This window comes from Pteropus alecto, unplaced genomic scaffold (genome assembly GCF_000325575.1).
Source record: "Pteropus alecto unplaced genomic scaffold, ASM32557v1 scaffold276, whole genome shotgun sequence".
Classification (NCBI taxonomy): Eukaryota; Metazoa; Chordata; class Mammalia; order Chiroptera; family Pteropodidae; genus Pteropus; species Pteropus alecto.
In genome coordinates, this window is record NW_006438074.1 from 5,021,306 (window position 1) to 5,037,539 (window position 16,234).

General features: G+C 33.8%; 1 protein-coding gene across 6 annotated transcripts in view; it reads left to right on the top strand.

Moving 5' to 3' along the window:
• The window catches only part of MPP5 (membrane palmitoylated protein 5), a 72,489-nt gene that overhangs the window by 5,244 nt on the left and 51,011 nt on the right, over nt 1-16,234 (top strand). For 4 of the 6 annotated variants that reach the window (XM_006915135.3, XM_025049114.1, XM_006915136.3 and 1 more), the window contains exon 2: nt 12,484-12,568. The exons of the other annotated variants lie outside the window; for them this stretch is intronic. The gene's annotated coding sequence lies outside the window, so the exon portion shown is untranslated. The remainder of the gene's footprint in view (nt 1-12,483; nt 12,569-16,234) is intronic. 6 annotated transcript variants of the gene reach the window in all.

Here is a 16,234-nt window from a genome sequence, read left to right on the forward strand (position 1 = left end):
ATATTAGAAATTATACCGTTTGTATTTATAGCTAAACTCTTTTGAATTGTGCTTTTTTTGATGAAAGTTGTAACTCCTTGGCTTCACAATAGTATCAGAAACTTTACATCAAAAAACTGAGAATTCATTTTAAAAAATAATTTCACATTTTGAGGGTTTTACATTGTCACAGAAAATGATCGATGATGTCACTTAAAATGTATTACAGTACTTTGATTTGACCTAACTGGGCTTTCTGTATTTTGCTTGTGTGTTTCAGAAGTGCCTTTAAGACTGCATTTATTTAAAATAATTTACTGCCTTCTATGAGTACACTGAACTGAGTGCTCTGCTAGGACTTAAGTGCACTTAAAAAGTACCTACATTTAGGTACTCGTTTTTGTGTAATGTTTGGGATATATATACGAAGCTTCAGAAAGCTGTTTTTCTTCCTTTCTGAATTTCTGTCAAGGTGGAGCTGGATTTGAGATTTTTAACTTCCTTTTTCTCCAAAATAAATAATCTATTGCTGGATTTGTATCTTTTATCAGTCTTCTCAGTTTCTTCTGTTCCGATGACACAACTCTATTTCTGGTCCTGAAGATACTCTCTACTGTCCCCTCTTTAGTCTAATTTATAAATAACGATAGGTATGAATCTTTATTATTAATTTTTCTTAATGCTCCTGTTCTAGTAACTCTGAAATGGCTATTTGGTATTTCTTCAATGAGGAGGCAAACTATTTTCTCTCTCTCTCTCTCTCTTTTTTTTAATGGCAAGTTGTTGAATTGCATACCAGCAAGCCATCTAGGTTGAGGTAATCATCGACTAATTCACTGACCTTTGGAGCATATCGTTTTCTCTAGTAAGCTATAAATCACCTGAGGTCAAAAATTGGAATCTCTTATAATATGTTTTTAAAGACCCGAAACTTGTGACAAGTAATTGACTAAAGGATTGAAACTCAAGAGTAAAAGGAATAGAGAAAATCTGTATGGAATAGGCATAGTAATAGGCATCTAGAAGACAAAGCAGTAGCTATGTGAGTTTGTAATTAGAATTCTTTGAGAGTTGTCATTGCGAGTTACTAACATAACGAAAGAATAGATGCAATCAAAATTATGACAGGACTCTGGAACTTCTACTATAGGAAAGACTCAAAGGCAGCAATTTCATTACTATGTTTTAAAGTATTGGTAGTACCTTTTGGAACTTTTCTTACAATTAAAGCCCTTATTCCTTTAGTAAACTGATTTCCTACCATTTTAAAATTAAAGATGTAGTATATTCATTTTTATGTGGTAGAGGAAGTCCTGACTACTGGAGAATCATGAGTCTGATTTCTTAAGTACTTTATTAAGAAATTCTTAGTTTATTGTTACATTGCTTATGAAATTGTTAGGGCCTTAGGGATAGTATTTTGATAACTTAGGTTCTGGAACTCTCGAAAAGGGCTTTGTTGCTGCTACTAATTTTTATAGAATTTTAGAAGGTAGTTGTAATTTAAAGTTTCTCTGTTTTTCAAAATTGTAATGCCTTTGAGTTTTCCACCCAAATTCTAAAACTAACATTTTTTGTGTGTGTTTTGTGAGATAGCCAAATAGTACAGAAGTATAAGTAGAAAATAAAACCTGAGAGGTCTGTTATCCTTACAGTTCATTAATAGTAAATGAAAACAGTATTGTATATATTCTTCCAGATTTTTGGCTAATAACTTTATAAACATATCTTTTATGTGCATCTGTAAAAATGGAATGATACGTAAACACCATTTCGAAGCTTGCTTTATTCATTTGCCTTTGTTTCATGTCAGTTCACATAGAGCTTCATGCTTTAGTAGCCACATAAAAATTTTTTAAACAACTGAAATTCATTTTAATAGTATATTTTATTTAATTCAATCTATAAAAAAATTACCTTGTCCACATGTATTAGATACAAAAAAATAATGAAATATTTTACATTGATTTCTTCCCATCCTGAGTCATCAAAATTCAGTATGTATTTTACACTGATGGCACATCTCAATTAGAGTAAGTTTTCGTTGGAAATATTTGATCTTTATTTAGATTTAATTAAATTTACAGTTGAAGAAGTAAAATTAACATACCCAAATTGTTCCAAACATACTTTCTGGGATAAATTTCTAGAAAAGGAATTAGTAGATCAAAGATTTAATTTAAAATTTTGGTAAATATAAATCAAGACATAACATTTCAGTGATTTATAGAGTCAACAGTACACAATTTCCCATATCATTTTCAGCACTGTACGTGATTGGTCACTCAAACAGACACACAAAAATTTTATACCAAGGTAAATATTTTTAAATATTTATGCTACTTTTTTCCTTCCTATTCTAAAGAAAAGGGCTACTACTCTCACTATATTTTCTTGGGGAGAGCAAAAAATGTTAGGGGTCATGAGAAGCTGTGAGGAATTAAGGTTGGGGGTAAGAAGGCAAAAGAACTCAAAAGAGGATGTGATCTGCTCTAGTACCAAGTAAATCAAGGTCTTACCATTTAGCTTTGACATTGGACAGGTTACTTGTCTTTGCTAAAGCTAAGTTACTAATTGAGTGAGTTGGTTGGGAGAGTTAATGAGATAATGCATGCCAGGTACTTAGTACAGTAAATGGATGGTACAGTAGCTTAAAGAAGGGGAAAGGCAACAAAAACGTTGGAAAAGGGACATTGTCCTGATATTTATTAGGTGTGCTTCTGGAAAGTTAATCTGGCGGTATTGAGTAAAATGATTGGCAACTAGAAGGTTGGGTGACCATGAAAAAGTTCATAGAAAAACCCATGAAAGAGATAATGTGTATAGGATTTAAGGTGGTGGTATGAAAAGGGAGAAACTGGGGTAATATGTGAGATATTATTGAGGGAGAATTGATGGGAGTTAATATTGTTATTAGCATATTTAGGGGTATTACAGTTATGATTTTCAATACTTAAATTTGACCCCAGGGGAATAGGTAATTTATCTTATAGGAGCTAGTCTCTTGTATTTTTACGATATTCACTTTTTAGGGATAAATTGATATTTTATTAAAAAGTTTGTCAGGGTGGGATATGTGGCTTGATTGGCAGCACATACCTAAATTGGAGCAATACAGAGTGGAGAATAACATTTTTTAAATGATGTTACCAGGGAACTGGAATGTTGGTAACTTGTTTCACTTTTCAGATGAGTAGAAATATTCACATGCATTCTACCATTTCTCCACTTGACTATATCTGTTGTTTGGCTGAATATTTAAAAATTTTGAGCAATAGGTGTTGTGTCATGGGACTGCAATCTAGTGCTATAGTAACCTTTTAGTCTGTTAACATATATAACAATGAAATTAATTATTATATTAAAGTTCATTTTATGAAGTAGGAAGTTGAGAAAAGATGCATTTTCTCTAATTATATCTTAAAGCTAAAAGAATGATGTACAGTTGACCCTTGAACAATGCAGGGCTTGGGGCACCCACCCCCCATGCAGTCGAAAATCCTTGTATAACTTTCGACTCCCCAGAAACTTAAGTTGTCCTTCAGTATCCTCAAGGGGTTAGTATCAAGAGCCCCATGGGTACCCAAATGCTTTGATTGCTCAAGGCTCTTTTATAAAAAGCATAGATCAGTATATACAGTCTGCCCTCCGTATCTATAGACTTCCAACTGCAAATCGAAAACAATACAGGTATTCACTGAGAAAAATCTGCATATAAGTGGAGCTGCTCAGTTTAAACCTTTGTTGTTCAAGGGCCAACTGTAATGTGATTTTTGAAAAATGCATAGTCAGTATGGTATCATCGTGACTATCACAGCACTGTGGACCCTCAAGGGTTTACTGATCTGTATTTTAATGCCTATTATATTATATTAACTTCTAGCTCTGTGACTTGACTTACAGTGCCTTGAGATCTAGAAAAAAGGGCAACTGTGGAGATTAAATGAGATAATGTGCTTGAATTTACTGTAGAAACTGAAAAGATTTACTAATGTAAGATATGAGCATGTAAGTTACTTACAGATTTTCATTTCTAGCCTGTCCTCTTTGGTTTTTCTGTCCAGCAGTTAACAACCCACCAACATTCTCAATTTAAATGCAATACTTCTAAAATGGAATTTATTATCTTCCCAGTTCTCCCTGTTCCCCCTTCTCTCCCTCCCAGGGAGAAAAACTTTAATCTCTGAATTTTCCTATTTTAGGGTCTTATAATTTCTCCCAGGTTCACTTGTTATGCTCAATATTTTAGAATTATATTTGGCTCCTGGTCTCTAAATCTTGTCAAATCATCTTTTGTAATATCCGTTGTTTGAAATTATCCCTTTTCATTCCTTCTGCTACTTCCTTTATCTTCTCATGCATAAAATATTAAAACATTGTCTCTCTTGGCTACTCTACTTACATTTCCCCCCTTCAACTCTGGTTACAATGTAGAGTAGATTTAACTTTCTAAAAAGCTTTTTTTTTTTTAACTGAAACCTCATTGCAGGAGAAAATTCAAACAATTTAGCTTAGCATTCAGTCAACTGTGGCTTTATCTTCTATCTCTTACATTGGCTCTGTTCCTTATGAAGACTATTCTTGTTCTCCAACTAGGCCATATATATTCTTGATTGGTAGCAATATACTGAAAAGCCATATCTCAAGTAATTTTATCCCACATGTTTAAAAATCCAGTGCTAGTTAGTTTGAAATATTAAAAATTACCTTTTGTCCTCGTGCCTTTTTCAAAAAATGTACTAACCTGTTGGATGCATTTAATCTTTTATTATTAAGTTGCCGAAGGCGATAATGGGGCAGTTCAAGTAACCAACCATTTGATATCTTTGATACTGTTTGGCTTTTAACCAATTCCTACTATGAGTACGTGGTCTTGAATATCTCCAGAGACGTTCAACTTTGTGTTTGATATAAGCAAATGGAAAATTTTCTCACTTAATTAAAGGAAAAAAAAAAAAAACTTTTCGCTTCAGAGATTATTACATATAGGGAGCTTAATTATCTGGTTTAAAAAAATGATCTCGTGTTCTCCCAACTCTTCTTTATATTGCAAAATGTAGCTATATCAAAGTCATAACCAGATTTGTAGAGATGAATAATGATTCATTATGCAGTCCCATTGGTCCTTTGGAATACTTAATGGCCATAACTAAATTTTAGGCAAAAGAAGGCAAGAAGAAGCTATTAGGTATTTGGATTTGCAAATGTGTTTTTCATAGAATTTCATTGTTTAAAAGAGAGATTATCTTTGGATAAGTGAACAAAAATCTTAGGAATGTACCCTTCAAAACACTAAACTGACAGTTAATTGTCATAATCAATAGGAGTTTTTCTTTCAGTATTGGATAAAACTAAAAATAATGGCAAAAGTAAAGTGCAGAGCTTCTATCCTGAAGTCATACAGACTTGGTATGAGTCTTGGCTCTGCTGTTTAGATTTATGATCTTGGGAAGCAACTTAACCTCTTCGTACTTGTTTACCACATCTGTAAACTGAGGATAACTTTGAGGAGTTGAAAGGATTGAATGAGATAATATATGTGAAATTCTTGGCACTCTGCCTTGCAAGTAGTGCTGTTGCTTTTACTTCTACTACTATTAACCACTATCACCATCACTGTCTACCAAAACCACTTAATTATTCTATTTGTGTCCTCTGTAAAATGCCATATAAGGATGTTGTAAGGATTATATGATTTGAAACCATATACATAGGAATACCTATTATAACTGTTGAATGTTTATTTTGATGTGTTTTGGGGGCAAAATACTTTGCTTATTTAAATCTGTCTTCATCTGTCATTGGGGATAACAATAGTATTCAACTTGTAGGATTGATTATTAACTAAGTACAGCAGCATAGTGTTCAGCACACAGAGTCAGTAAATAATATGACCGTTATATTTTGTCTATACTTTTTTTAGTTTTCCCTTGTTTCGGTCACTCTTAATGTAACTAATTATTTTATATCCATGTTTTGTCTCATTTGATTGTAAGCATTTGATGGTGGGGAATGTATCATATGTTGGAGTATATTACTAAAATTGGGTTTGCTTTCCCACTCAGGTTCCAGTATACAGTGTAAGGCAATTTATTTGGCAGTAGCTTTTATTCCATTAACTCTGTTGCCATTCTGTTGGTGATCATTACCTTGTTGAATTTCTGGATTTATTGATTTCTGCCACTAAGTATTTGTATAACTGTGGCAAGTAACTTAAATTTTCTGGACCTTCTTTTGTCATTTGTAAAATAAGAGGAACTCACCAGATCCAAGTTTTGTTATTTAAACATTTAAGTTAGTAGAACTTTTTTTTCCTTGAACCTTAAAAAAAAGGTAAAAGTGAGTTTCTGCTCATATCTTCCTATCCAAATGAACAATATAACCCTCGAAGTTTCTTTCTTATTGAACATTTTGAAAAATACTGGATCAGATGATATTTAAGGATCTTTCGGCCTTAGTATTAATTATTTGGAAACCGACAGTACTAAAAAAGAGTTGAAACACAATAAGCAAAAATACCGTTAGGTGGTTAGCAAGGAAGCTTGGCTATTTAAAGTTTTGTCTAGAATGTGTGAAAAACTTTTTTAATATTACTGAATGAGTGACTGCCTCAATTTTGAATTAATATTCCATTATTTGTTTAACTCAGGGTTTCTCAGCTTTGGCATTATTGACATTTTGGACTAGATCATTCCTCATGGGAGGCTGTCCTGTGCATGTTTAGCAGCATCTCTGGCCTCTGCTAAGTAGGTGCCAGTAGCACCCCTCAACCCAGTCCTGACTATAAAGAATATGTCCAGACATTGCCAAAACTCTCCTTATGGGGGTGGGTAGAAGGCAAAACAACCCTTGGTTGAGAACCTTTAGAATCCAGAAATGTTTAAGAAGAGTTAAGGTGATATTTGTAAATAAATCTTTGATAAATTTTGATAAATGAACATTTTAAGATATAGCTGTTTAACAGATTATAAACACAGCAGTATTTTTCCAGCTATTTTTCTCTCTCTCTTTTTTTTTTTTTTTGCAGGGGGTGGGGGGAATCTCAAGACAATTAATTGTATGCCCCAGAAATGTAAGGTCAAGAGTAGGAACTTGTAAATTAAATCTTCCTGTTGCAGACGTATTTTATATACATACAATTTTTGCCAGGAATGTTCAAAGCTGCTCAGTCTCTGAAAGTTTATATCCAAGAAAGATGTGTCTTCTAAGCTAATGGCTTTGCCATATTCCTATCCAGTTGAATTGAATGTCAGGAATCATACCATCCTTTTTATGTCTGTGGAGGCACATGATTTATGTAGCTTAAGTTATCATGTATGTTATCTTTACTTCTCTTTGAAATCTTTACATATTTGATTTTTTACTTTGAAGTTTTTTTCAATTAAGGGAATTTTGCTTCTATTCTTGACAAATTTATCTGGCATAGTATATTCTAAATACAGTTAGTTTTAAAGTTATGAGGATAGCAATGACTTCTTTGGAATGCAGTTATCAGGATGATAAATAAAGTACTTCTATCTGAAACCTAAACCATGAACCAGGTAGAATTTTAGAAATACCCTTATAGAACTCATCAAGATGTTTCATTAAAGTAAACCCAGGACATTTTGCATGCTCTTAATTTGAAGAACTTGGTTTGTCAGTTGTTTAAATCTGTTTAATAGCTTTAAAAATATTTTTTACATTGCCCTATTGAGTTAAACAAGTTTAGTTTACTTCAAATAGGTATGATTTTTTTATTTAAAAATATTGTTTAAATATAGTTTTCTTAGTTCTCTATAATTTAAATCTTTGGTGAGTCTGTATATTTTTGTTTAAATTGTCATCAGTAATCATTTCTGACCTAATATTTTGCATGATTAGCCCAAATATATTTGGGTTTTGACTTGTGCTTATTTAGTTTTAGATATAACTAAATTCCTTCTCTCTGAAGATGATGCATGTGCCATTCATTGTTGAAAACTGAAATTTATGCATTGAGTTAAATGTGTGTTGTCGATATGTGACTTGTTTTTGGAATATGTAATGTTTTTTAAACTGGTTTTGTTGAGATATAATTTACATGTAAGATGAAATTTTAAGTGTATAATTTAAAATCAGCTCAGGTATAACTTACATTAAAATTCACTAATTTTAAGTGTTCCATTTGATGAGTTTTAAAATAACTATTGAGATATAATTTACATTACATAAAATTCATGTTTTCTGGGTACATTTTGAGTTTTACTAAATTTATATCATCATGCAGATATCACTGAAATCTAATTTTATTATACTTCCATCACCTAAAAAAATTCTCTCATGTCCTTTTGTAGTCAGTGTCTGCCCCCACCCCACTTTGCTAGTTTTGCTTTTCCTAGAATTTTCATATATACTCTTGCATCTGACATGTTTTTGAGGCTATCCATGTTGTTGCCTGTATGAGTAGTTCATTCTTTTTTGTTATTAAATAGTATTCTATGATTATCTATTCAGCTGAAGGATATTTAGATTGTGTCCAATTTTAGGTTAATAATGCTTCTATGAATATTTCCATTCAAGTCTTCCTGATTTTTACAAATAATATGTTTTTATTTTTCTTGCATGGTATAGCTAGGTTATATCATGTATATGTTTAACTTTTTAAGAAACTGCAAACTGACTCGTTTTATATTTTCAGTGGTATTGTTTGAGGGTTTCACTTTCTCTATATCCTCTCCAGTGCTTAGTATTGTCTGTCTTTTTAATTTTAGCCATGTGTTTTTAATAGTATTTCATTGTTTTTTAATAGCTTTATTGAGGTGCAATCCAGATACCATATAATTCATCCATTTCACGTGTACAATTCAGTGGCTTTTAGTATATTCAGAGTCGTGCAGCCATCACAATTAATTTTAAAACATTTTCATCACCTCCCAAAACCTACCCCTCTTAGCCATAATTCCCCCCCACACACAGCCGCAGCACTGGACAACCACTAATCTACTTTCTGTCTGTAGATCTACCTATTCTGGACATTTCATAGATGGCATCTATACAGTCTGTGGTCCTTTGTGACTGGCTTCTTTCAATTCCATTTTCAAGGTTCATCAGTGTTGTATGTATCAGTACTTTATTTCTTTTTATTGCCCAGTAATATTTCATTATGGATATACCGCATTTTATTTATTCATTCATATCAGTTGATGGACATTTGGATTTCTTCCCAATTTTGGGCTATTACGAATAGTGCTGCTATGAACATTTTTGTGCAAGTTTTTGTATTACATATGCTTTTATTTCTCTTGGGTATATATTGAGGCATAGAATTGCTGGAATATGTGATAACTCTATGGTTAGCCTTTTGAGAAATTGCCAGACTGTTTTCTACTGTGGCTGTAGCATTTGACATTCCCAACCACAGTGTTTGAGGGTTCCAGTTTCTCTACATCCTCATCAGCACTTAATGTGTCAATTTGTATCTAGCCATCCTAGTAGATGTTAAGTGGTATCTCGCTGTTTGTTTTTGAGGTATAATTGACATACAACATTACATTAGTTTCAGGAATACAACTTAATGATTTGACATTCGTATACATTTCAAAATGATCACCACAATAAGTCTGGTTACCATCTGTCCCCATACAGTTATAAAATTTGCATATGTTGAAGACTTTTAAGATTGACTTTCTTAGGAACTTTCAAATTTATGATATATTATTGTTGATTATAGTAACCATGCTGCATATAATATCCCCATAACTTATCCATTTTATATTTGAAAGTTTGTACCTCTTTATCTCCTGCACTCATTTGCCCTCTCCACAACCCTCCTATCCTCTGGCAACTGTGAATCTGTTCTCTGTATCTATGAGTTTTGTTTTGTTCTGTTTGTTTGCTGTTTTTTTTGTTGTTGTTGTTAAGATTCCACATATAAGTGAAATTGCATAGCATTTATCTTTCTATGTCTGACTTATTTCACTTAGCATAATCCCCTCAAGGTCCATCCACGTTACTGTAAATGGCAAGATTTTTTTTTAATGGTAGAATAGTATTCCATTGTGTGTGTGGCATCACATTTTTTTATCCACTCATCCATTGATAGACATATTTAGGTTGTTTTGTACATCTTGACTCTTGAAAATAATGCAGTTAACATAGGAGTGCATATCTTTTTGAATTAGTGTTTTTGTTTTCTTTGGATAAATACCCAAAAGTAGAATCGCTGGATGATGATATAGTTCTATTTTTAATTTTTTGAAGACCTTCCATACTATTTTCCATAATGGCTGTACCAATTTGCATTCTCACCAACAATGCATGAGGGTTCCTTTTTCTTTACATGCTCACCAGCACTTATTTCTTGTCCTTTTGATAAAACCATTCTGACAGGTGTCATTTTGGTTTTGATTTTCTTTTCTCTGATGGCTAATAATGTTGAATATCCTTTTGTGTGCTTTTTAAAGGCTATTTGTTTATCTTTTTTGGAGAACTGTGTTCAGGTCCTCTTCCCATTTTTAAATCAGACTATTCATCTTTTTATTATAGAAGTGTAAGAGTTTGTTATATGTTCAAGATATAAGTCCCTTATCAGATATGATTTGCAAAAGTTTTCTGTGGGTTATCTTTTCATTTTCTTGATGGTGTCCTTTAAAGCACAAAGTTTTTAATTTTGATGTCTAATTTATCTATTTTTGTTGTTGCTTGTGCTTTTGATGTCCTATCTTGAGAAACCATTGCCTAATCCAAGGTCATGAAGATTTACACCTATGTTTTCTTCTAAGAGTTTTATAGTTTTAGTTCTTACATTTGTGTCTTTGATCCATATGGAGTTCATTTTTGTATGTGATATGAGGTAAGAGTCTAGCCTCATTCTTTCACATTTGGATATCTAGTTGTCCTACCACCATTTGTTGAAGACACTGTTTTTTTTCCCCTTCATGTAATTGTCTTGGCATTCTTTTAATAATTCAGTTGCCTATAAATGCGAGGGTTTATTTCTGGACTTTCAATTCTATTCCACGGATTTCTATTTATGCCGCTATCTCTCTGTGGTTTTAATTTGCATTTCCTGAATGATTAATAACGTTGAGTATCTTTTCAAATGATTATTTTTGCCATTTGTGTATCTTGTTTGGTAAAGTGGTCAAATGTCTTGCATTATTTTTAAAAATTGGATTGTTTGACTTCAGTCATAAGTAGTTACAGCAGGCATGTATTTTGCAAAAATATTCCTCCCACACATTTTTTTTAGCTTTGTCTTTCCATTTTCTTAAGTTTCTTTTAGTGGCATAATTTGGGGTGGTGTATTCTGCTACCATTCAGTGGATTCTAAAAGCTTGGCAACTGATGGACTAATAGGAAGATAAAGGTCTTGGAGATGGTGGTATAATTAACAATAGTAGGGAAGAAGATGAGGTCAGTTTGGGATACAGATGGTCCCCTACTTATGATTGTTCGACTTATGATTTTTCAGCTTTACAATGCTGCAAAAGTGATATACACATAGTAGAAACTGTACTTTGAATTTTGATTTTTTCCCCAGGCTAACAATATATTTCAGAATTATACTCCCTTGTGTTGGTCATCAGTGGCAGTGAGCCGCAGATCACAGCCAGCCATGTGGTCATGAGGATAAACACCTGATTCTCTACAGTGTAGTAGTAAATTCATTTTCAACCTATGGTGGGTTTATCAGTATGTAACCCCATCATAAGCCAAGAAGTATCTGTATATTGAAATTGAGATTCCTGGTGATATCCATATAGAAATGTACTTTTTGTTTCTTCGGTCTAGAACCCTTTATTTCTGGATCTTCCCTCAGATCTTTTTTTTTTGGTCATTCAAGTCTCAAATATCAGTTCAAATATCACCTCCTAACATAGGGCTTCCCTAACCATCATATCTAATGTTGCCACTTCCAAACATCACTGTCTGTTATATTTTCCTTTTTCTTTCTATATATCCCTCCGAAATCATCTTATTGTGTGTTTGTTTTTTTTATTATCTGTTACTCTGCCAGAATGTAAGCTCCATTAGGACAGGATCTTCTTCTGTCTTGGTCTCCAGTATAACATGACCTTTTCCCCTCTGAATTGGTTGTGGTTCTTATCTGTCAAATTCTTTTTGGATTCTAAACTTCTCATTTCCTTGGCATCATAAACTATTCATAATGTTTAAAATTAATCCAAAAATTGTAGTTAAAACAAAGAAAGAAAAAAGAAACTGCATTTCTATTTGAACCTTAACCTAGAAGTCAAGACATAGCATTAAAAATAATCTGCAAAAAGATCTTATCCTTTTTAAAAAGCTTTTAAACCAATTATGTTTACCTCTTTCTCAACACTAATTTCAGGTAATTTGTATTGATTTTAATTGATATCCATTAGAGATGGGGGGGTGTATTTTTACTACTTCATACTAACAAATCCTCGCCACCTGCAAACAGATTTGGATATCATATTGAATTAACCTTTCTCTCCCATTTTCTCCCTGTAAAAAACACTGTAGACTTTCATACTTGGTTGTCTCTTTTCTGTTTTACAGAGTAAGAAAGTTAGCCTGAGTTCTTGAAAAACCAGAGAAGACAAACTAAGAGGATAGTAGACAAAGTCTTTCCAATTTACATAATGTAAGTTCTTTTCACTATTCTTGGCCTGAATCTTGTGTTAGCTGACAAAGCTGTTTCTATGGGAACAAATAGTCCAACTTCTTAGAATGTCAGAGGAATGCTGATCATTTAAAATGAGACTTCCCAGCTGCTGCTCAAAAGACATCACTTGTGGGAGAAGGGGAGGAAGGATGTACTGAAAAAAAAAATCTAGAGTTCTGGACACTAGCATAGACCAGTCATGTTTATGCATATGAAGTATATGTTTTACAGATTCCTCTGTCTAAAAATTAGAATTCTGATTATATAAGAAGTTGTTTTCCTGGAAACCTGTCATGTTCCCAGCTCTCTCACACTAATGGTTCTGTTTCTTGGTGTGGAGTTTTCAGTCGGCCTCTATTCCTCAAGCTGTTTCAGTCCACCCCTACCTGGCCCCCCTGCTCCCATTCTTAATCATTTGTACTATCGAAGCTTATTTAGCTTCATTTTACTCCCTTTTCCTATAGCCAGTTCACATAGACAAAGCCCTTTCCACCCCACTAGTTTGAAGTTAGCATTGAAACAGCTTTGGCCTGCCTACCTGAAAATTCATTTTCTTGTGGACTATGTAAAGAGTTTTGATTGATTCTTTTTTTTTAATTTATTTATTTTTTTCCCATTGGTGAGGGGTATGATCTGGGACTCTGATGAGGATTTGAAATGTGAGTTTTTGAGGCATTTTAAAAACAATTTATTTACAATTAGAGGATTGAGAAGAGAGGAATACTCTTAGGGTCAGCAACATTTAACAATATTATTTGCATAAGGTGGTCTTTTATTTACATATTTACTAAACTAGAGATAATTCTCTAGTCGTTTACCAGCTTCTGAATTGTTGAAGGACTTTTTTCTCTCTCTTTTTTTTTTTTTTTTTTGTTTGTTTTTTGGAGAGGGAGAATATAATTCTTTTGGACTGGGACTCTTGATATGTATTGATTACCTATATGAGCTAGAGTACTCATGATTTGCCTGTTTAAAAATTATGATGATCTTAGTGCTAAAACCGTAGGACACAGCATAAAGTTTCTGATTTTGGAAAAACTTTTTTAATCTTTCATGGCCCTCATGAATTAACTTGTGAGCCTTATCTTTTGGAGCATTGCATGGTTTTTTAACCGAAGTGGTCTGGAAAAAACTTCTTGAAGGAATGGGGACTTGCGATAGTTCTTGAACATAAAGGAGGAAAAGAGAAGCAGTTCATATTTCTTAGGGCATTGAGCAAGAAGAAAAAACATATCGGATAGGTACAAACAAGAAAGCTGACTTAGAAAGCTAGTACAGGTAAGTAATAAAAGATGCAGTTATAAAGTTTGGATTTACCTCATGAGTTTGGATCCATTTTCCAGGCAATATGAAAGCCATTAGAGATTTTAAACAGGAGTGATTTGCTCATATACTTAATTAAGCATTTATCTCTTACTTGATATCAGGGCCATAGAGATGTGTAAGACAGATCCTGCTGATTAGACTATTACCTGTGGGACCATTCATGTGTCCCAAACTAAACCCATGTAATTTCTCACCTCTTCTATCTAATTCTCCTTCTTCTGTATTCTCCATTTTAATGACTTGGCCGTCTACCTGCTGACCCAAAGACAGTGGCCCTGGAGTCACACTGCCTGGGTTCATATTCTGAAGTGTCCTGTCTGCTTGGCCCTGTGCTGGGCAATGTCACAGATCCAGACATGAGTTGGCCTGGTTCCTGGCCTCCAAAGGCTTCTAGTCTGCAAACAGACAGAGACAAGTAGTTATAGTCCAGTTTGATAGATGTGACAGGGATTGTGGGATTCCAGTGGGAGCACTTACCTAGTTTGAAGAGTCATGGAAATCCAGAATATATTTGAGCTGAGACTTAAAAGGAGAGGAGGCAAGGATTAGAGTCTGGGCAGTCTGATTCTGGAGCCCGTTCTCTTAAATATTCTGTTGTCTTGGGTAACTGGGTAGATAATAGTGGCATTAAGTAGGATTGAGAATGGAGAAAGAGGCTCAAGGAGAATATGAGGGGATTAAAGGGAAATATGAGTTTAATGGTAGGCATATTAATTTCTAGATGCCTGTAGGACATTTTGGTACATGGACTAATAGGCAGAAATCCTGTCTCTATAATCCTAGTACCTAGCCAGGGGTAAATGCTTAATTAAATTTATGTATAAATCATCGCTCTTTTCTAATGTTTGATGGTTTTCCTGCTGCCTTGAGAATTAAAGACTTACATTTAAGACCTTTCATAAGTTGGACCCAAACTTTCTAGCTACTGTCCTATTGTACAAGCTGACTTCACTGTTCTCTTACACACATTGACTGCTTTAGTTCAACTAGCCCTATTTGTACTTTCCCACTCCATTTATCTCCCTGCCTTTTGGTTCATACTGCCTCTTCCTTATTCCTCCATTCTATCTTCAGGGCCTTCACTCCTCATTCCTCATCTACAGAATAAGCATATTGAATGTATTCTCCCTCTGCAAAGAAAAGAAGGTCTTTTGACAATTCAGAAGTTGGTAAATGACTGAACTAGAGAATTACCTCCTTTTATGTAAATAAAAGACTACCTTATGCAGAATTAAATGAGGGTTAAATGAATAAATGTTTAAAGTGCTCAGTAAATGTAACAATTACTACTTCTACTTCTACCACTATTACTACTACTACCTTTTTCTCCTCTTCCTCTCCTCTTCTTGCCCTATTATATGCTACAGACACCAAGTTCTAGTATTTCTATAACCAGTGTATTTCTTTAATATAACTTCTTCATTTCACTGTCTACACAGTTCAGGATCCCATTTCTTACAGTTGCCTTAAACTGGTCTCATTGCCACCCTCAGTCAGTCTTCTACACTTATTCCAGAGTGTATTTCTCTCAAAGTGAAGGTGATCATGTCATCCGTTGCTTTAAGTCCTGTAATGATTCTTACTACTTTGAGGATAAAGGTCACAGTCTTTAGCTGTTAAACTCTTCTCAGTCTGGTGTCCTGCTGGCCTTTCCAGTTTATCCTTACTCACGTATGACATGCTGTCATCGTCCCATCCAGTCTTAATTGCGTTCTAGTCTATTTTTTTGAAAGAGTAGTACTCTCATACTCTTCCTTTTTATTGATCATGTGGTTCCCTCTGCCTGGAACAGACTCTTCTGTTTGGCTAATATTTCATTCTTTGAAATGCTTTTCAAAGAAATTCATCTTTATATTTTTAGTGTTTGTTACGACTCCTTACCACAGACTAAGCTTTAGAGTCCATCGTCTGTGCATCCTCTATGAATTTATGACATTTCTAAGTTTAGATGAACAAATATTTCATGTATATTTCTATATTATATGTATTGTGTTAAGTACTGGGGGCTACGAATATCCGACATTACCCCTGTCTTTAACAAGTTTAGATTCTAAGGAGGAGAAACCAACTGGGGAAGCATGATCTCTCTTTTTTCTTTTCTTTCTTTTTTTTTGCTGTCTTTCCCAGTAGACTGTGAACACTCCAAGGGAGATGACCAAAATGGAATTTTAAGCAGATTAATATCAAGTTGCAGAAATTTTTCTGAGGGTAAAAGACTATATCCAGCTAGACAAGCATGATAGTAATCCAAGCATGAGAACTCTTACCCAGATTGCCTGGCCTAGACTCTCTTACATGATCTATAATCCACCCCCCCAC